This window comes from Kogia breviceps, chromosome 3 (genome assembly GCF_026419965.1).
Source record: "Kogia breviceps isolate mKogBre1 chromosome 3, mKogBre1 haplotype 1, whole genome shotgun sequence".
Classification (NCBI taxonomy): Eukaryota; Metazoa; Chordata; class Mammalia; order Artiodactyla; family Physeteridae; genus Kogia; species Kogia breviceps.
In genome coordinates this window covers 182729955-182748930 of record NC_081312.1, presented here as the reverse complement: position 1 = coordinate 182748930, position 18976 = coordinate 182729955, and the positions used below count along the sequence as shown (strand labels likewise).

Genomic DNA, 18976 nt, shown 5'->3' with positions numbered 1-18976 from the left:
GAAAGAAACCCACATACATGATTAAATGAAAATACAGATCTAGTTCAATCCTCAAGTTAGGTTTTTTTCCTTAGTATATAAACAAAGAGTAGTAAGCTTTATAAGAAACTATATACTGAGAAATATTTTTCTCTAAATCTAACCAATTACAACAATTTTTAAAATCCTTTTTTTTTTTTTTTTTTTTTTTTTGCGGTATGTGGGCCTCTCACTGTTGTGGCCTCTCCCATTGTGGAGCACAGGCTCTGGACATGCAGGCTCAGCGGCCATGGCTCACGGGCCCAGCCGCTCCGTGGCATGTGGGATCTTCCCGGACCGGGGCACGAACCCGCGTCCCCTGCATCAGCAGGCAGATTCTCAACCACTGCACCACCAGGGAAGCCCTAAAATCCTTATTAATGATCAGAAAGAATACAGTTTTTGGCAAAGAAGTAGGTCTTCTTCCTTTTGTTCTTAAAGGACTACTTGTAAACGTATTTGATTAAGAATCCGCCTGCCAATGCAAGGGACACAGGTTCAAGCCCTGGTCCAGGAAGATCCCACATGCTGTGGAGCAACCAAGCCTGTGTGCCACAACTACTGAGCCTGCGCTGTAGAGCCCATGAGCCACAACTGCTGAGCTCACGTGCCACAACTACTGAAGCCTGTGCACCTAGAGCCCGTGCTCTGCAACAAAAGAAGCCACCACAATGAGAAGCCCGCTCACCACAACAAAAAGTAGCCAGCCCCCACTCGCCGCAACTAGAGAAAGCCCACGCACAGCAACGAAGACACAATGCAGCCAAAAATAAAATAAATTAAAAAACAAAAAAACCCTGTATCCTATTAAAAAAGTAAAACGGACTTCCCTGGAAGGCCAGTGGTTAAGATGCCTCAATTCAAATGCAGTGGGTGTGGGTTCAATCCCTAGTCAGGGAACTAGGATCCCACATGCCCCGCAGCACAGCCAAAAAAAAAAAAAAAAAGTAAAAAAAAAACCATTAACAATGACGACAAAATCAATGACTCCTTAATTTAGAAGATGATCATCACCTTTTACTAAGAACCTAAGTCTCCATGGTATAAACCTCAGGAAAGGAGAATCAATTTTACACCTCATTCCATAGGACTTTAGTTTCTGAAGTACCAAAAAGAACTTATTTCACTTGTAGGAAAGTTCCACAGAATGGAGTCAAGGTAAAACAATAAAAGGCGTAGTCAGTACCTTTAAAGTAAAAAGGTTATATTCTACACATATTCATAAAAGAAATATTTAGTTCAAAAAATTAAAAGCCTGATCTAAGACTGGAATTATTCTGGGACTGCCTGGTAGTAATGCTTATCTCTTATTGTGTTTGTATCATGAATATATATATGAACTATTAAAACTTAATATGATATAGTCAATAGACAACTCTGTCCTACTTTTATATTTATTAAAAACTGCCACAAACAGGGCTTCCCTGGTGGCGCAGTGTTTGAGAGTCCACCTGCTGATGCAGGGGACATGGGTTCATGCCCTGATCTGGGAAGATCCCACATGCCGCGGAGCGACTGGGCCCATGAGCCATGGCCGCTGAGCCTGCATGTCCAGAGCCTGTGCTCCACTATGGGAGAGGCCACAATAATGAGAGGCCTGCATACTACAAAACACACACACACACACACACACACACACACACACACAAAAAAAAAAAAAAAAAACCTGCCACAAAAAACAAAGCCTGTACAAAAAGCAGCCGGGGCATCGTTCACCTTGAGATCATAATCTTGAGTGACACAATTTGCTTAGGACTCCACCATCTTCTAACTTAACCACATAGTCTTCCTCTGCCAAGTCTTCTTCTTCTTCCTTGTCTGTCATAAACAAACAAAACTACTTTGAAATAGTAGTCTTGAGAGATATTATCGCCTAGGACCCCCTCTTCCTCTTCCTCTGCCTCTTCCTCGGTCTCTTCCTGCAACAGCTTGCCTTTTCGTAGACTTCACCTTTGGTTCAACATCCATAAGAAGTGTATCCAGAGGTAAGCTGTCTGGCAGAATAAAATTCTGAATGTTATTTCTGCAAATACTCAGTGTTTCCAGCTGTACAGGTTCTCTGTTCTTCAGGGTCATTTTCACAGCTTTAAGATGTGTATTCATGCTGACATCTACACCTGTGATTGTTCCATGGATCTGTGTTCTATTCTTTAATTCAGTGGTTACAACTTTGTGACCCAATTTCATCAAAAATCTCATGACCTTCATCCTAGTGGCACCGTCACCCTTTTGAGCCAATAGTGCACAAAACCCAACAGCCAAGCACCGACCGGATGCAAGTATGAATGGCCCATATTGTTTTAATTACTGTAGCTTTGTAATGTAGTTTGAAACCAGAGCACATGAAGTCTCCAGGTTTGCTCTTATTTCTCAAGATTGTTCTGGCTATTTAGGGACTTTTGTGATTTCATACAAATTTTAGGACTATTTATTCTCCTTCACTTTTGAAGGATACTTTCACTAGAATTCTACTTTTTTTTTCTTTTAAGACTTTCAGTATTTCACTCCACTTTCTTCTCACTTGTATGGTTTCTGATAAGAAATCTTCTGTAAATCTTATCTGTTCCAAACATTTCCTTCTCTCTCTTCTTCCATTTTTATACTTCTTGTTGATTTAAACTGTGAGTTTAGATATAGAATGCTATTGAATTTTGGAGTATAAATCTAGTTGTCAAATTTTATTACTGACATTGTATTAAAACTTATCCACAATTATTTGGATGTACCTCTCCATTTTACAGGTTACATTTTCAATCTTTAATTCTTTTACACCATGACTTACAAGTTTTTTTATTTGGATTGAGCTCTTGGTCAGCTGAAATTTATTTCACTAGGTATTTCAGGAAGAGTTCATGATTGGTATAATTTCTAGGTTCTTCAGTGGCCAAGAATATCTTTTTTGCCTTCATATATAATCACCAACTGACTTTAGCATGAAATTCTCGTACTCAGGTTCCCTTCAAAACTATGTAGACTTTGCCCTGTAACTTCTGTTGTTTAGTGGTACAAAGAAGTTTGTGGTCTGCTAAAATATTTTGCCTTGGTAAATATCTTTTTTCCTTCCTAAATGGTTTTAATAATTTTTATCCTTGAAATTCAAAAATGTTATCAACATATGTCTAGATGTTTGTCTCATTTCATAAATTTTACTAGTAATTCTTGATCTCTTTCAATTTTAATAGTCATGTGTTTCTTCCAGTCAGAAAGTTCTTTTTATTATGAAATATTTAAAATACATGGAAGAGCAAATAAAATCTTTATAATTCATGTCCGTATATTTACCACTTAGTTTTAGTAAATCATATTAGTCTGCCATATATGCCACAAACAATTTGTAATAAACTAAATTTTATAGCTGTAGTTGAAACTTCTTGAGCAACCTTCCGCTACCCCAATTCTCCTTTGAAACCTAAATGTAAACACTTTTCTAATTTTTGTGTCCATCTTTCTTACACATTTCTCTATACTGTTATATACATTAATTCAAAAAACATATTACTTTGCATCTTTTCATTTTAAATGCTATGGAATCATATTGTATCTATATTTCTGAATCTTACATTTTTCAGTCTACTTATGTTTTTGAGACTGCTATGGTGGTAGCTGCAGCTTTCTTTGGTTCATTTTATTGTGCTGCCTCATTCTGTTATGTAAATACACCACAATTAATTTATCCATTTTTATGTTGATGGACATTTAGGTAGTTTCCAAATGTCCACAAATATAAATCATTCTGCAATGAATATTCATTCACATGTCTTCTGTGAGAGTTTCTCTAGGTTTTGTACCAAGAAGCGTAGTTCCTTGCAGCAGGCATGATGACCTTCAAGAGTAATATTATTAAGGAGGTAGTGCTTACATAGTTCTTACTATGTGCTAGGCACTCTTCTATATACTTAACTGATACAGACTCATTTAATCTTTCAGAATAACTCTATGAGGTAGGTACTATTCACTACCCACATTTTAGGATTAAAATACAAGTCACAGTAATTTTAAGTGACTTGTCCAAGGTCACACAGATGCAAGTAATAGAGTCAGGATTTGAACTCAGGTAATCTTGACCAGAGTCTGCACATTTAACCTCTATGATACACTGGGCAAAAAGTATTCTGTTTCTTCTTGATTTGGCTTTAAGAAGTCATATTTTATTTAGGAATTTGTCTAACTTTTCAAATTTTTCACATAATGTTTTTCATTATATGTTCTTATCTCTGTCACCTCTGCTGTATGTATATGTCTATTTTTGTATCTCCAATGTTATTTATTTTGCCTCTTCTCTTCTTTGAACATATGAAATATAATTCTATTTTAATGTCCTTGTAGAAAATTCTAACATCTGTATCAGTTCTGGGTTGGTTTCTATTTATTAATTTTTCTCATTGCAGGTCATAATTTCTTGACTCTTTAATACTTGATAATATTTAATTAGATGCAAACATTGAGATTTGTATTTTGTTAGGAGTTGATATTTTGCATTCCTATAAATAGTTTTGTACATTGATCTGGGATGCAGTTAAGTAGACTTGTTGGAAGTGTAAATGTGAGTCCAGCTCCATGTGAGAGCAGCCAGTGGTTATAGCTTCTCAGGAGAAACTTCCCTCTTGCCTTTGGAGGTATGTCAGAGACAGATTTTCTTGTTTTCCTTATAAAGAATTTTTTCCCTAGCTGAATTTATTTGAATGAAAGGAGGGGAAACCCTTTCATCCAGAGTTCCTAGCTTTATGCGGAGGTCTCAAGTTCAGGTACCTTCCCTGCAAGTGTTCAATGCCACATCTCCCATTTCATTGGACGTTCATCCCTGAATTTATTAAATTGTATTTTGATGTTTGCTCCTAGAGTATTATTGGTTTCCTTTATCAATCTGGTTTAATGATCAAGGATTTCATTTTTTTAATCCTTGGGTTATTTTTTTCTTACATTGTTGAGAATGCCACACTGCAACTTTAAATATTATTGTCAGAATTTGTTTGGACATTTTGGTGTTTTCCAATTGGAATATATTTTGAGAAGATTTTAACCATTGAACTATCAGGAGTGATTGCCCTGTCTTACCAATTTTTATTTATTTAAACTTTTGGCTGTAGTTTTCTTTTAGTCTCTTTAGGACAGCAGATAACTTTTTGCTTTTAAATCTATCCTGAAAATCTCTGTCTTTAAGCAGATTAATTGAACCATTTATGTTACTGTTGTTACTGATGTATTTAGACCCTTTTCTTTATTTTATCAGGGATCTTCTGATCCCAGTCAGTTACAGCTGCCAAGATTTTGAATTCTCTTCTTGACAGATTATGTCCTGGCATGAGAAACCCAAAGTTCCCAGGTAGATGCTGTAGTTCAAAGCTCAGTGAGATTCTTGCTGTCACTCTTATGAAAAGCAGGGCTTCCCTTTGGGAATCTGTTCCACAACATCTGCAGAGGCCAGAGTTGTATGGACAGAGAGCCCAAATTCTCAAATGGGTCACTGGAAGTTATGCTACCCTAAATTACTTCTCCTTCCATCCCTTTGTTTCTTGACCCATGTTTTCTACCTATTGGGGATATAGAATCATACAGTAATCATTGATTTAGAGTATATATTGCATCCTGGAGTATGGTACCCCTCTTAAGAGGGTATTGTCTCCAAAATGACACCTTGCTGTTCTCTCAACACACCATCCCATCACTCTGTTAAGACAACAGCTTCAGTGCCTTCATAGCAGGTACTGTCCATCTTTGGCTTGTGTCACATGCTGAGCCAACCCATTAGCTTTTTCTTCCTCCTGCCTATGAGTACTATCAGTTAGCCATAAAATCCCCCATGTGCCCCGGGCAGCTGGTAAATTGCACTCAGCCTGTGATTTCCTGTAGTGAGCCTGTCTTCTCACTAGAATGTAAGCTCCAATAAGGAGGGGTTTTTTTGGTTCATTGCTGTATCCCCAGTTATTTCAACAGTGCCACTTCAATAAATATGGATTGAAAGAATGAATGTTGTCCTTCTCAAATGGAGTATGTTTGTTTCCCTTTACTCTTTAGGAACGGAACTCTCAACTTCCACCTAGAACCTACCTACCACCTAATAGTTCTACTCCATTTAGTGTTCATTTTGATACTTATCTAGCTTTTTCAGTTCCACCTGTATCTTTTTGGTTTTCTCTCATAATGCTTTGTCATTGGTGTTTGCAGGGGGAGTGCACATAGCATAAAATTACTGCACAGTCTTGATCAGAAGTTACATTTTTTAATTTTGTAATTTCTTTGATAAGTGTTTTGTATCCATTTGCTATTTCTCTTCATCAGAATGGTTACTATATATATTTAGATCAACTTTTATTGTGATGATTTAACTATTTTCATCATTTTCTGTTTTTATCCTTTTCCTCTGACTTTTGGAAGGAATTCTATCACTTGTTATCTAATTTGCAACTTTGTTTCAGTAGTTTTCAATCTGCTGTTTCCTGCCTTTTTCCTTTTTTTTTTTTAATGCAGCAATTGTATTTTTTATCTCCTGCTCTCTTTACTGGTTTTAGATTGCTCCTTACTCTATTTCCCTAGTAATTAATTTTACTGCATAATTAATATGTGCCTTTTATTTTTCCAGACCATCAATGAATTATTTCATTAAAAATACACAATAACCCTGTTAGGTAAATACTGCTGTCATCCCATTTTACAAATGAAACTATGGAAACAAGATAGGTTTAGTAATTGACTGATGATCACATGTAGCTCATAAGTGGCAGAGCTGTGATTTGAACTTGTTGAAGCCCAGAGTCTTAACCATTCCTCTACATTGCCTGGAAATAGGTGAAAAGTTCTCTTGATTTTCTTGAGAAAGTGAATTATACCTAAATTGTTTCCTTGAGAAAGTGAATTAGAAAATATCTAAAGTCTCTGCATTAACCATTTCATAGAAGACATTTGTATTGATTCCTCAGCAAATTCCTTTTACTGAACTTCAGTACCTTTTCACGTAACCTATGATCTCTCTCTTTAATCATTACTGGGGACAGGATATCCTTGGTTAGCATTGCCGACCAACATAGTTTCTCTCAGAATTTATGACCCTGTTTGAATACTCTGGACCTAGTAGACCAAGGGAGAGAGGAGCTGTGGGTTTATTGTCATGTTGTGTGATAGTTCAGATAGCCAAACAACTTGTGAAGAAACGTGAGGAGTAAGAACAGAAGAGATTTGCCAACCCAAAGCTCTCCTTCTCTATTCATACTTTTATTTTCTATATTTGACATGGCAGCCGAGAGGCTTCACCCAACCCTCTTGCCTCATCCATGTCCCCTATAATTTTCCTTTAATACAAATGAAAATTGAGGAAGCATTACTTGGGGTTTCCTGTTAGGTATGTCCTCTGGTGCCTGGTGCATTTCCCAGGCCTGCTGAGACCAAGAGGAACTCCGTAACTGATCGATAAACCACATCCGTGTACAGTCTTTGCCTGTTTTACTTCAGGGGTATGAGTGGAGTTATGCTGTATGGCCTCACAGGAGAGTTGTTATTTCTCGTGCAGGCAGCAGAGGATCAGAATACTCCTGGTCTTTGATGTCGTTACCCTTGTGGAAATTTTTCAAAGTTTTTGGCATGGATCTGGAGTATTGAGTATCCAGCAAATGATACAGTTTTGACCCCATTTAAAAATTCCATTTTAATAGGAATCAAAAAGGGACTAGAAGAGTTAGACATTTTCATTTAAATTTGCTCTTTTGTTCAGAATCCTAAGTAGCAAATTACAAGCCACAATTAGGTAACAGTAAAAAGTGGACTGTAACTTTTGTAGTTTTCCAGACACAGTGTTCTCAAGTTTCCATTTCATAGTTACATCCAGGTATGAGAGCAGATTCTGAGTTTGGCAAGGCCCTTGGAAAAACTGTTCATGGAAACTCTGTAAGTTCAACAGTAGACATTATTAGGAGGGTTCATACCCAGCATAGATTGGGGCCTGAGTCTTAGCAGAATTGCAGAGGGAGAAACTAGCTTAACTTGTCTGTGAACTGGCTTCTTTGGAAAGGCTTTGCTGAGATGAGCAATTCTATTTAGAATGGCTGCTGCTCATCTTTCTACCAAGATAATCATCTGATGGCAACATGAAAAAGCAGATGTGGCATTTTCGAACTCTAAATGCTTTCAAACTCCAATGTTATTCCCAGTGAACCTGAAAGTCAAAGGAATAATCACCTTGAAATCCTGGTATAATGTGAAGAGCTCAAGAAAGCTGAGCAGGTACCTGACTTGTACCAAAGAGGAACCCTGAAAGCTCAGCATCCTGTAAATTGGAATTTTTGCTTCCTCTGTTATCTTCCATATAGTCTCTTGCCTCTTTGCTAAATATCAAAGATATTTATGCTTAAACAAATGTTGTCTCTCTCTCAGTGCATCCTCTCCTTCTGGCAGGGAAGTCATCGTGCTGAATTGGTGGCACTTGCCATGGCAACAGACTGTGATGTCAGAGACACAGTGCCAAGCAGTTAGATTTCGGAGGTGCCACAGTTGGGAATATGAAGCTCCAAGGATGATGGTGAGCTAGAGCTGTTGCTGTAAAAGAAAAAGAATCTCAGTAAAGACTGAGTGTCTGATGTGTGCTCTCAGAGGTCTGGTGCTGAAGTAGGGTGACAGAAGATGAAGCCAGGTGAGGCGAATAGGGATGCAGTGCTCACGACAAGATTTCCAAGGAGAAGTGTGGTGATGAAGACCATTTCCAAAAGGCCACATCCAGGTGGCTGGCACCCTGCCATGTTCTGAAGCTTTGATGCTTTCCAGGTGTGCTCTAAGGCATAGAAGGGAGAAGCTCCAGAGGTTCAGTGTCTCTCAATGAGAGAGACAAAGGAGTCAGGACAGAGGAAAAAAAGCAGGCTCTTTGCTTTCCTGTCTCACGAAGCAGGAGTGTGACAACTTTCACAGTTGTGCTGCTTTCACAGAAAAAGCACCTTGACATCAAGACACTTGAGACCTGAAAACTGAGGATGCTATGGGGAGAAGGATGCCCTAAGAGGTTTTCAGCAAAACTTTCCAAGAGGAGGCAATGGATGGCGGTCCCTGAAGTTACTGATGGGAACAGTGTGAGAGTATTTTGAAACGGACTCTTAACATCTCTGCAGGTCTTATGTTAAATATGCAAACGATGAAACCAATACCTGTGAAAAATCATAGATGAAGTTTTAAAATACATACACATTTCAGTGATACAGTATGGATAAATTTGGGCTGCATATGGCTTCTTATGTAAAGGAAAATTTCTTCTCCTTTTAGTAACACATTGTCTGCTGCCTGTGCTTAGCACCTTCTGCCATATGCTACTTAGAACAAGCTGCTGCAATTCAAGAACTAGCCCTAGTAATTAAGATCAAATGAGCCAGATGAAGAAAATGAGATGAAGAAAACCACATGCCCATGGAGCCCAGCCTTTTTATGCTAAAAAAAAGAAAAGAGGAAAGAAAAACAACAACCATTGCCCATGGATTTATATGCAGTCCACACTCAGGATTATTGTTAACACATATGCATATATTTTGCATTGTTCTGGGCTTGATTGATTAGCTCCATGGAAATAGTTGCTGTTGGATGCTGGGGCATCCCTATGGAATATAAATAACAGTGCTCAACGCTCAACCAAATGTAATTGATTTCAAGAAAAAAGTACAACAAAACATGGAAGGTATTATAAAATAGTTTGAGATTAAGCCTTAAAAGATCCTTGGAGATATTTGACCTCTCATCCTTACATTGTAATGGGAAGTTGAAATCCAGAGAGGGTGAATAAATTTCCCCTGGTCACTGAGCTATAGCTAGAGGCAAGTCTCAGGTTAGAACATGGAATTTCTGGCTCACCCACTGGTTCAGTAATTCTCAAACTTGAGCATGCATCAGAAACCCCTGGAGGGCTTGTTAAAATACAGATTGCTGGGCACCACCTCCCGTGTTTCTCATTTAGTAGGTCTGGGTTGTGGTCCCAAAATTTACTTTCCCACCAAGTTCTCAGGTGAAGCTGATCTGTAGACCTTATTTACCCGTCTACAGGTCACACTTAGAAAACCACTGGTTTAGTTTTTAAAATTTTTCCTTACATTGGATTTTCTCAAATTATGGTAGGACCTATATGAGAATCACCTGGAGGGGGTGTTGCCTATCAGAAATATAGGTTATGGGTACGTCTCAGAGTTACTGAATTTGAATCTCTGGAAGTGAGGGGCTGGCATCTACCTTGTACACAATCACCCCTGGTAATTTCCGTTACTGTCCAACTTTGAAAATCACACTACATGACCACACTGATTGACGTGAAGAAATCAGAGACTGAACTTCTTGGTGAGATGATAAAATTAACCGTTCTTGCTCCATCCTCTCAAATCTCCAAGCGAATGACCAAAGGAAGGAAGAAGAATTAAAACCTGCATCTAATTTGGGAAAATGAGAAAGGTGTCAGCCCTATGTTCAAAACATCTAGGATTTTTTTGTAAGATGTTGTGCTAGTGGGACTCCATTGAGCAAGATTTTAAAAGACCTGTCAGCCTCTAGAGAAAGCAGTACAGTAGTAGGATGAGTAAGGAGAGAAAAGTCATAGCAGATCCCTACTGATGCCCACTGACATGGGGGACAAGCTGATATCACAGAATGTAAGATGCAAAGTCTCATCTACTACTTTGGATAAGTTGCCTTCTACCACTCCTGTGTGGAGACTCCTGGGTTTCCATGGTGAAAGTCATCTGTGCATGAGGGCATCATGACATATGTAGACAAATACCATGTGGGTGATGTGAGAAGTGACACCATAAAGACCCAGGCAAAAATTTGACCAGCATCCCAACAGTTTTGCTTCGTAATAATCATGGAGGAAAAACTGCTCAGAGGTGATTCCTCTGCTTCAGGCTCCCATACTGCAGGCTTTATTCATAGTTATACAGGCTGAATGATGACTGAATTGAAAATTACATAAATTAGCCTGGCAGTTTAAGACTCAGTGGAAGATGATAACTGCAAATGGGTGTACCATGAGGGAATTCAAGGAGCACACATTTGCCTAACAAGTGGGAAAACCCAAGTCTGGGTGAACTTTTCCTGCTTCACTATGGGATCTAAGAATTCTATATCAAGCAAGCTGTCAATCACACATGATAAAAATAGATAATTTAAGGTATACAAGGTTCATAATGAAATACCTATGTACCCTTCCAGAATATATGGTGTATTATAGACAACCAGATGATGAATATGACAAAGAAAAAAATATTCCAGTAGAAAAATGGGCAAAAGTATAAACAGGCAATTCACAGAAGAAATAAAAAGTAAACATATGAAAAGATCCCTAGTTTCACTAAAGAAATGTAAATTAAAACAACGAAATGCCAATGTTTTGCCCACCGTTTTTGCAAAAACTTTAAAATGTGAAAACATTGAAGAAGATATGAGGAAATAGGCATTTATACTCCTTTGGAGGAATTTTAGGCAACTTGGAATACAATTTTGGAAGGCAATTTCACAATATGTATCAAAAGTCATAAGATATTTATACCTTTCAACTGATTATTCCATTTGTAGTAATTAATCCTAAGTCAGCAATGATAATAAGAGACATAAAAATATTAATATGTAAGGATGTGCATTATGACATTGTTAGTGAATAGTTCAGAGCAACTTAAATATCTAGTGTGATATGTTAAAATAAATTTTTATGTATCCCTAAAATGCATTACTATATAATCATAGTAGTTACTAAAGAATATGTAAAGATATAAAGTGTGTTCACTATTTTAAAATAATAGTTCAGGTTACCAAATCATATAATAAGTTTGCATATAAATTCAATATATATGAAAGAAAACTAGAAACATAAGTATCAACATATTCTATCTTTTCCACATTTTGTGCAGTGAGAACATTCTTTTGTTAGTTTAAAAATGTTATGGGAGGGGCTTCCCTGATGGTACAGTGGTTGAGGGTCTGCCTGCCGATGCAGGGGACATGGGTTCGTGCCCCGGTCCGGGAGGATCCCACGTGCCGCGGAGCGGCTGGGCCTGTGAGCCATGGCTGCTGAGCCTGCGTGTCTGGAGCCTGTGCTCCGCAGCGGGAGAGGCCACAACAGTGAGAGCCCTGCGTACCGTAAAAAAAAAAAAAAAAAAAAAAAAAAAAAGTTATGGGAAATAGTCTGGTTACACGAATAATTCTGCATAAATACAATGGAATACTAGGCAGTCATTAAAAAGACAAAAGCAAATTATGATTATTGATAGAGAATAATCACAATATTAGTTGTTAGGTGAAAAAAGTAAGGCACAATACAGTGTATAAACATGTTAAGAAATAAGAATTTAAAATAAGGCATACTTATCTAACACTGATACCCCTCACTCTAAACACATGGAAGTGGTGAATAAAATATAGTAACCATAATTACTTTCTGTACATATCAAGCTCAAAAAAGAATTAAAAATCCCATGTGTTACATATTAAGAAGAAATGGAAATCAACTTACTAGTCTCACAAACTGAGAATGCTGCTATGATCCATGGGAATACTGAACATAGAAACAGGCTTTAAAGTTCTGCGTCTGAGGTCTTAATGACAATGTGGGATTAGATGATACTGCTTTAAACCCACCCAAGGCAATGAGCTGGACATGATATCCCTTCAATAATCTTATAACTGGTACCCCTTTGTGAATAGGAGACTATACCTGGACTATAATTTTTAGAGAATCAAAAAATTGGCCTTTACTTAAGACTTTGGATAAAACTATAAAATACCTTAAGAGTTGAAATCCCAAACATATGGCATATACATTTGTGGAGTCTGAATTTATGTGACCTGACAGTTCAGGTGAGAAATTGACATTTAACAGGTCCAGGATCAGGGAAATTCCTGGGGCAGCTGACAGAAGCATATGTAAAACCACTCTGTTGGGATATTTCCATAACCCAGAGAACCAGGGACTCCCTCAGATACAGCCACCTTGCAAACAAACAAGAGGATTAACATCCCAAGGACTTGAAAGAAGAGAGAAATCTGAAAGAGAATACAGGGCTCAAAAATTTACAGGACAATAAGAAAGTAACTAAAATCACAATGATAGACTAAGACACTGTGATAAACCAGATTTGCAAATAAGAACATATAGAATATGCTAGATGTTAGTAGAGTCATTGGATAAAAGAAACTTAAAGGGTGGATGAGATAAAATTGTAGAGAGAATTGGTAAATTGGAATATATATTGGAGGATGTTGCACAGAATGCAGCCCTGAAAAATGATTAAGAGATGTGGAGGATGTAGAGGATCCTCATGGTAGGAGTCTAATGGTAGGTCCTCAAAGACAGAAAGCTAGTGAGAGAAAGGCAGAATGACTGAGAATTTTATAGAATTGCAGAGTGACATGAAACTTCATATTGAAGAGTATGATAAAAATAAATATACATCTGACTCATCATTGTGAAGTTGCCGCTCATGAAAGGCAGACAGAAAACTTACTCATTATCATGACAAATGAGGGGAAAACAGAGACATGATTCATAGAAAGCACAAAATGAGTTTAACTGTATCAGTAATCACAATAAATGTGAACAAATTAGATTTACCTACTCAAGGAAAGAGATTTAGATACACCTCTTTAAAAAGCATATGCCTATTTTTTATTTTAAAAAGTGAAGAGATGACAGAGTAAGATATGGAAAAAGGTGCTGGTACACACAGAATGTGATAATACTGTATAGGGATGTTAAGATCAGGCAAAGAAGAAGGTAAAGCAAAACAAAATGAACAATGAAAACATTTTAAGGATAAAGGAGTCATTATAAATCATCTTCTATGCCTTTAATAACATAGCCTTCAACTACATGAACTTGTCACAGTTAAACAGAGAAACAAACTTAAATTAAAATGGAATATTTTAACATAAGTACCTCAGTAATGTTTAGGTCAAGGACACCAAATATATTAATGAACCATTATCTGATAACACAAACAAACTCATATATAGAACTTATACTATAAAATACACATTCTACTCAAGCACAAGGGACATTTATAACAAGTAATTGTCTACTAGACCATCAACAAAGTCTCAACAATATAAAGAAATAATATAGAACATTCTTAACTTCATTAAAGAATAAATTAAAAGTTAAAAATATATCTAATATATCATATATTGGAAGTTTAAAAACATTTAATTCAAGAATACAAAAAATTTCAAAGCCATTAGAATGAAATAATAAAGAATATTACATATCAAAACATGTATGATGCTACCTTTTTTTTAGGGTGCCAAAGTGTTCTGTATATTTTTTTCTTATTAGTTATCTATTTTATACATTTTAGTTTATACATGTCAATCCCAATCTCCAATTCATCCCCGCACCCCCCGCTTTCCCCTCTTGGTGTCGGTATGTTTGTTCTCTGCATCTGTGTCTCTGTTTCTGCCTTGCAAACCGGTTCATCTGTACCATTTTTCTAGATTCCACATATATGCATTAATATACAATATTTGTTTTTCTCTTTCTGACTTACTTTACTTTGTATGACAGTCTCTAGGTCCATTCACATCTCTACAAATTACCCAATTTTGTTCCTTTTCATGGCTGAGTAATATCCTATTGTATATATATACCACATCTCCTTTATACATTCTTTTGTCAGTGGGCATTTAAGTTGCTCCCTTGACCTAGCTATTGTAAATAGTGCTGCAGTGAACATTGGGGTGCATGTGTCTTTTTGAATTATGTTTTTTTCTGGGTATATGTCCAGTAGTGGGATTGCTGGGTCATATTGTAATTCTATTTTTAGTTTTTTAAAGAACCTCCATACTATTCTCCACAGTGGCTGTATCAATTTCCTTTCCCACCAACAGTACAAGAGGGTTCCCTTTTCTCCACACCCTCTCCAGTATTTGTTGTTTGTAGATTTTTTGATGATGGCCATTCTGACTTGTGTGAGGTGATACCTCATTATAGTTTTCATTTGCATTTCTCTAATAATTAGTGATGTTGAGCAGCTTTAAATGTGCCTCTTGGCCATCTGTATGTCTTCTTCGGACAAATGTCAATCTAGGTCTTCTGCCCACTTTTGGATGGTGTTGTTTGTTCTTTAATATTGAGCTGCATGAGCTGTTTATATATTTTGGAGATTATTCCTTTGTCCATTGATTCGTTTGCAAATATTTTCTCCCATTCCGAGGGTTGTCTTTTCATCTTGTTTATGGTTTCCTTTGTTGTGCAAAAGCTTTTAAGTTTGATTAGGTCCCATTTGTTTATTTTTATTTTTATTTCCATCACCCTAGGTGGTGGGTCAAAAATGATCTTGCTGTGATCTATGTCATATGTACTCTTCCTGTGTTTTCCTCTAAGAGTTTTATAGTGTCTGGTCTTACATTTAGGTTTTTAATCCATTTTGAGTTTATTTTTGTGTATGGTGTTAGGGAGTGTTCTAATTTCTTTCTTTTTTTTTTTTTTTTTCGGTACGCGGGCATCTCACTGTTGTGGCCTCTCCCATTGTGGAGCACAGGCTCTGGAGGCGCAGGCTCAGTGGCCATGGCTCACGGGCCCAGCCGCTCCGTGGCTTGTGGGATCTTCCTGGCCCGGGGCACGAACCCATATTGCCTGCATCGGCAGGCAGATTCTCAACCACTGCGCCACCAGGGAAGCCCTAATTTCTTTCTTTTACATATACCTGTCCAGTTTTCCCAGCACCACTTACTGAAGAGACTTTTCTCCATTGTATATCCTTGCCTCCTTTGTCACAGAGTAGTTGACCATAGGTGGGTAGGATTATCTCTGGGCTTTCTATCCTGTTTCAGTGATCTATATTTCTGCTTTTGTGCCAGTACCATATTGTCTTGATTACTTTAGGTTTGTAGTATAGTCTGAAGTCAGGGAGTCTGACTCCTCCAGCTCCGTTTTTTCCCCTCAAGATTGCTTTGGCTGCTTGGGGTCTTTTGTGTCACTATAGAAATTTTAAGATTTTTTGTTCTAGCTCTGTAAAAAATGTCATTGGTAATTTGATAGGGATTGCATTGAATCTGTAGATTGTTTTGGGTAGTATAGTCATTTTCACAATATTGATTCTTCCAATCCATGAACATGGTATAGCTGTCCATCTGTTTGTGTCATCTTTGATTTCTTTAATCAGTGTCTTATAGTTTTCTGAGTACAGTTACCTCCTTAGGTAGATTTATTCCTAGATATTTTATTCTTTTTATTGCAATGGTGAATGGGATTGTTTCCTTAATTTTTTTTTCTGATATTTTGTTGTTAGTGTATAAGAATGCAAGAGATTTCTGTGCATTCATTTTGTATCCTGCAATTTTACCACATTCATTGATTAGCTCTAGTAGTTTCCTGGTGGCACCTTTAGGATTGTCTATGTGTACTATCATTTCATCTGCAAACAGTGACAGTTTTACTTCTTCTTTTCCAACTTGTATTCCTTTTATTTCTTTTTCTTCTCTGATTACTGTGGCTAGGACTTTCAAAACTATGTTGAATAATAGTGGTGAGAGTGGACATCCTTGTCTTGTTCCTGATCTTCGTGGAAATGTTTTCAGTTTTTCACCATTGAGTATGGTGTTTGCTGTGGGTTTGTTGTATATGGCCTTTATTATGTTGAGGTAGGTTCCCTCTATGCCCACTTTCTGGAGGGTTTTTACTATAAATTGGTTTTGAATTTTGTCTAAAGATTTTTCTGCATCTATTGAGATGATCATATGGTTTTTATTCTTCAGTTTGTTAATATGGTGTATCACATTGATTGATTTGCATATATTGAAGAATCCTTGCATCCCTTGGATAAACCTCACTTGATCATGGTGTATGATCCTTTTAATGTGTTGTTGGATTCTGTTTGCTAGTATTTTGTTGAGGAGTTTTGCATCTATATTCATCAGTGATATTAGTCTAATTTTCTTTTTTTGTAGTATCTTTGTCTGGTTTTGGTATCAGGGTGATGGTGGCCTTGTAGAATGAGTTTGGGAGTGTTCCTTCTTCTGTAATTTTCTGGAAGAGTTTGAGAAGGATGGATGTTAGCTCTTCTCTAAACATTTGATAGAATTCACCTGTGAAGCCATCTGGTCCTGGACTTTTGTTTGGTGGAATATGTTTAATCACAGTTTCAATTTCATTACTTGGGATTGGTCTGTTCATTTCTTCCTGGTTCAGTCTGGGAAGGTTATACCTTCCTAAGAATTTGTCCATTTCTTCCAGGTTGTCCATTTTATTGGCCTAGAGGTGCTTGTAGTAGTCTTTTACTGATGTTTTGTATTTTTGCGGTGTCATAACTTCTCCTTTTTCATTTCTATTTTTATTGATTTGAGCCCTCTCCCTCTTTTTCTTGATCAGTCTGGCTAAAGGTTTATCAATTTTGTTTATCTTCTCAAAGAACCACCTTCTAGTTTTATTGGTCTTTGCTATTGTTTTCTTTGTTTCTATTTCATTTGTTTCTGCTCTGATTTTTATGATTTCTTTCCTTCTACTAAGTTTGGGTTTTGTTTGTTCTTTTTTCTCTAGTTCCTTTAGGTGTAAGGTTAGATTGTTTATTTGAGATTTTTCTTGTTTCTTGAGGTAGGATTATAGTGTTATAAACTTCACTCTTAGAACTGTTTTTGTTGCATCTCATAGGTTTTGGATCATTGTGTTTTCATTGTCATTTGTCTGTAAGTGCTTTTTGATTTCCTCTTTGATTTCTTCAGTGATCTCTTGGTTATTTAGTAATGTATCATTTAGCCTCTATGTATTTATTTTTTTTACATATTTTTCCTTGTAATTTATTTCTAATCTCATAGTGTTCTGGTCGTAAAAGATGTTTGATATGATTTCAGTTTTCTTAAATTTACTGAGGCTTGATTTGTGACCCAAGATGTGATCTATCCTGGAGAATGTTCCATGTGCACTTGAGAAGAAAGTATAATCTGCTGTTTTCAGATGGAATGTCCTATAAATATCAATTAAATATATCTGGTCTATTGTGTCATTTAAAGCTTGTGTTTCCTTATTAATTTTCTTCCTGGATGATCTGTCCATTGGTGTGAGTGAGGTGTTAAAGTCCCACACCGTTATTGTGTTACTGTTATTTCCTCTTTTATAGCTGTTAGCATTTGCCTTATGTATTGAGGTGCTCCTATGTTGGTTGCCTGTATATTTATAATTGTTATATATTCTTCTTGGATTGGTCTCTTGCTCATTATGTAGTGTGCTTCCTTGTCTCTTATAACATTCTTTATTTTAAAGTCTATTTGATATGAGGATTGCTGCTGCAGCTTTCTTTTGATTTCCATTTGCATGGGATATCTTTTTCCATCCCCTCACTTTCAGTCTGTATGTGTCCCTAGGTCTGAAGTGGATTTCTTGTAGACAGCATATATATTGGTCTTATTTTTGTATCCATTCAGCAAGTCTGTGTCTTTTGGTTGGAGCTTTTAATCCATTCACATTTAAGGTAATTATCAATATGTATGTTCCGATTACCATTTTCTTAATTGTTTTGGTGGTGTTTTTTTTAGGTCCTTTTCTTCTCATGTGTTTCCCACTTAGAGAAGTTCCTTTAGCATTTGTTGTAAAGCTGGTTTGGTCATGCTGAATTCTCTTAGCTTTTGCTTATCTGTACAGCTTTTGATTTCTCTGTCAAATCTGAATGAGATCCTTGCCAGGTAGGGTAGTCTTGGTTGTAGGTTCTTCCCTTTCATCACTTTAAATATATTGTGCCACTCCCTTCTGGCTTGTAGAGTTTCTGCTGAGCAATCAGCTGTTAACCTTGTGGGAGTTCCCTTGTACGTTGTCATTATTCCCTTGTTGCTTTTAATAATTTTTCTTTGTCTTTAATTTTTGTCAGTTTGATTACTGTGTGTCTCAGCGTGTTTCTCCTTGGTTTTATCCTGCCTGGGACTCTCTGCACTTCCTGGACTTGGGTGGCTATTTCTTTTCCCGTCTTAGGGAAGTTTTCAACTATAATCTCTTCCAGTATTTTCTCAGTCCCTTTCTTTTTCTCTT

At 36.9% G+C, this 18976-nt stretch overlaps 1 pseudogene; it reads right to left on the bottom strand.

The window, feature by feature from the left end:
- Positions 1-1853: 1853 nt before the first annotated feature.
- Positions 1854-2226, bottom strand: LOC131753655 (small nuclear ribonucleoprotein Sm D1 pseudogene; annotated as a pseudogene).
- Between the last annotated feature and the right edge of the window lie 16750 nt (positions 2227-18976).